The following is a 3644-nucleotide window of genomic DNA, read 5'->3' as shown; positions in this document are numbered from 1 at the left end:
TCTTGAACTCATCCACCACTGCTTGCATTTCTTGGCATTTTCTTTCCAATGTCTGCACAAAATTCCTAAGGGTCAACACCCTTTTTATTAGCAAGATAGTATCAGTCCTGTTCCTGATTCCTATTGATGCCAACTACCCTTTGGTGCGAGTATTCAAGAAGTGGATCATTCTATTAGCTTGCTCGAGCATATTTCCTAAAGATGCTCTAGCCTTTTGGTTTTCAAACTGAGTCAAGCTTATCAAATCCATTTGCTCATGAATGGTTTCAATGGATTGCCATTGGTCTATAATGGATTTTCCAATCTTGGCCCACAAAATTTTATTGATATCTGCTAGAGTTTTATCAAAAGTAAGCTCTTTCTCCAGCTCCTTTATTCTTCTTTCCAGGGCTTTCACTTCCCTTGTCTTCTCAGCTACATCTTGTTTTGACTTGTCATATTTTTTTATTATTCCTCAATTCTAGCCAGCTTTTCCTTGGTTTCTATCAATTCCGCCATCTGCACTTCAAGGGCTTCTATTTATTTCATCATATTGTCCATTCTCAGGCTGGTCTCTTGCTCTGCAGGTGCTGTAGTAGTTGTTGAAACTGGTGCTGAGATTGCGGTACCTGCTTCTGATGTTGTAACAGTGGGAGGGACTATTGTGGTGGTCGTAGGAGGAGCCGCTGTAAGGATCTGTGCCGTTTGAATTGGCTGAGAGGCCAACTCTCCCTGTCTTCCCTGTAATGATGCCTCCAGGGCACTCTCTGTTTCTATTAACCTTTTATGTAAGGTCATAAGCAAAGCTACGACATCCTGCTCCTCTTTTTGTTGTGCCACCTCTGTAGTTTGAGGATGCAATGTAGATGGCAGCTTGGTTTGTCTTCTAATGGCAGCTATGTCTTCATCCTTCTTTTTTATCAAATCTTGTACACCCTTGGGATCAGTGGGATCATGTCCCAGCTCTATAATGATCTCCTCCAAGGACTTCATTCTATTGTCCTTGGCCTGTGATGAAGATTTATCCAATTCTAACTGTGCAGAAGTATTGTGCAGAGAATTTTGTAATCTATGGGCTAATAATGTTTTATCTACCAAGGTAGAATAAAGCATTTCCCCAGTCTGCTTGTGTAATTCAATCTGGTCCATCGGATGGATATCCCTGGCGAAAACTTCCAGATTGGTTCTGATGTAGTTGGCAGCTGATTTTGGTTGCTGAATTGTAGGTCTGAAATGATCGAGGGTCATTTTCCCTTCTTGGATGTCATAGGCTACCATTAGCCTTTGCTGCTTGGTGGGAGCCATCCTTAGTAACTGGTTGTATAGCTGTAATCTCACTGGCTCATTCCTAGCTTTGATATCAGTGAATGATTTTTTAATGTTAGAGCCTTGTCTACCCTGTTGCTTGGTGGATGTTACCTCCACCCCCTGTTGTCTCTCTTGCTCCTGGTGAAAGGAGCTGGCCAATGTTTCCATGCTTGGGGGAACTTGTTGTTCAATGGGCCCCTCTGGCATTTCTTATTCTAAAAAAGGATTTAATCTCTATCTTTTTTCTCTTTGCTGCTCTGTGTATGTCCATGGAGGTGTTTCTTCCTGTCTATCCCTCTTCTTTACTCTTTCTTCATTGGCAAGAGTCTGCAACACAGGAATTTCAGTCACTTTTGCTTGAGTTAAAGGGTCTTGCCCTTGACCCTGTTCATCTGTAGAAACCGGCTGGTATCCCATTGTCTCTTGCTGCTCTAAATTGTGCACTTTCTCTTCTGAATGTTGCACCACTTTTCCTTTAGATGTCCCTGGTAGTGGAGCACTTTCTTGAGCCGGTTGCTGGGGGGCCGTGGCAGATGAGGTGCCTTCTCCAAGGTGCCAAGGAGCTGTAAAAAAGACCTATCCAAAAGATTCCAAGTCAACTGATTTTTCCAGGTTCTTTATTGCTTTTTCTGTTATCTCTTCTTCAGTAAGCTCTTCCACTAATGTGCCCTCTACCCATTCTTGTTGATTGGCATATTGTTCAATTTGAGGGATATTGCAATGTACATATCCTACAAGCTTATATTTGATTCTTCTAAGGCTTATAAAGTGATTGGGATCATATGGTGACCAAATGAAACTTAGTTTGAGCTTAAGTTTCTCTCCCAGCATCTGGTCAGCATCCTTCCATGCTTCTTCTCTCTTATTGAAAATAAAGGGGCCCAATTGATGTCTGATTTTCAGCTGTGCCTTTTTTCTTTTGCCATGGAAATGAATCATATCTGCATTACCAAATTGTCGAAAGTATTCTAATGAAAAGAGTCTCATAGGGACATATTTTGGCAGTTGGTAGGGGGTAATTCACATCCATAAATCCTGATTATTGTGTGGTTTTGGTAAAAATACCAATCATCAATGATGTAGCTTTTGGAAAGCTGTAGAATCTTTTGCATCTCATCAGTGAGTCTGGGAGGAGGATCTGTTGATAATAAGCAGGTAGCTGGATAGACAAAAAGGTCAATGAACTCACAATATGTGTATGGGGAGTAACTAACATGATGGAATACTGATGACCAAAATATGACTGACCTCCTTCACCCCTTGCATCCAATTTTTTGAGGAAGACTGGGAAACTTTCAAACTAATAATATAGCAACAAATGATAGATATATGAGGTGTATTTTAATACCCTTTCCCTTTCTAGGTTCATGAACTGCTCATGAATCTTGTCGGCTATGAAGGTAGCATAGTCATACTGGACAACAGGGGGCTGTCCTGGAGTGAAGATAGAAATCAAGGCAAAGACAATGTTGTCCACAATTTCACTTGTTCTGAATCCTAGGATGTCGGAGATCATATCTATAAGCATTTTCCCTCCTCAGTAAACGCAACATGGAGATAGGGGATTGTGAATATGGAGTAACAATCTGGTGGCATAAACAACTTAGCAATTCGGTCAATCTCTGCAGAGGGCAACTTTGAGGCTTGATCCAAAAGATTCTTCATGGAAAGGGGGACCAAAGGCTGAGTTGGTTTGAATTGCAACATCTCATTTATAGACTGAGGAGTAATGTAAAAGAGGACTTTACCAGCAGGGCCCATCACTGCCCTTTGAGAAGGCTCATAATTGGAACAACATTGATGGACTAGGTCAGGAAAGACATTTACTGAGGGCAGGTAGTACATTGTCATGTTGGATTCCCATATTCCCAATGGGTCATCTTTGTTTCTGAATTTATTCCTTATCTCACAGAAAGCCTGAAGATGAGGCTTGTCTCCTTCCATATCAGCAATTTGACAGTCTCTATCTGCCAGTGGAATCCATTCTAACTGTCTATGGGGTGCATTTAGTGGTGCAATATTGAGGGCAACTGGGGCCTCCATGTTTTGACTGTGATTACAGTTGGATTAGGCCTGTATTTCAACAAGTAACGGAGTTCTGATAATGGTTTTCTGGGCAAGGAACTCATAGTTTTAAGTTCTGTGCAGAGATGTTATTGATGAGTAAAACTCAATGAAATGAAGACTTTGTAGGGCTCTGCACTAAGTTCACCTGAAAGGGAGAAAAATAAAAGGACTTTTTCAGACAGTCCTTAGTGGTTTTGTGGGAGAAGTGGAGTTGAATTTCGTGTTTAATGGAAATTTTGCAGGGGATAACAGAGTTGCCGAGTTTTGGTCGCAAATCAGGTTATACAGTG

This window comes from Pinus tabuliformis, chromosome X (assembly GCF_031772625.1).
Source record: "Pinus tabuliformis cultivar Carrire ecotype Pingquan chromosome X, CPIR1, whole genome shotgun sequence".
NCBI lineage: Eukaryota > Viridiplantae > Streptophyta > Pinopsida > Pinales > Pinaceae > Pinus > Pinus tabuliformis.
This window is presented reverse-complemented; position numbering follows the sequence as displayed.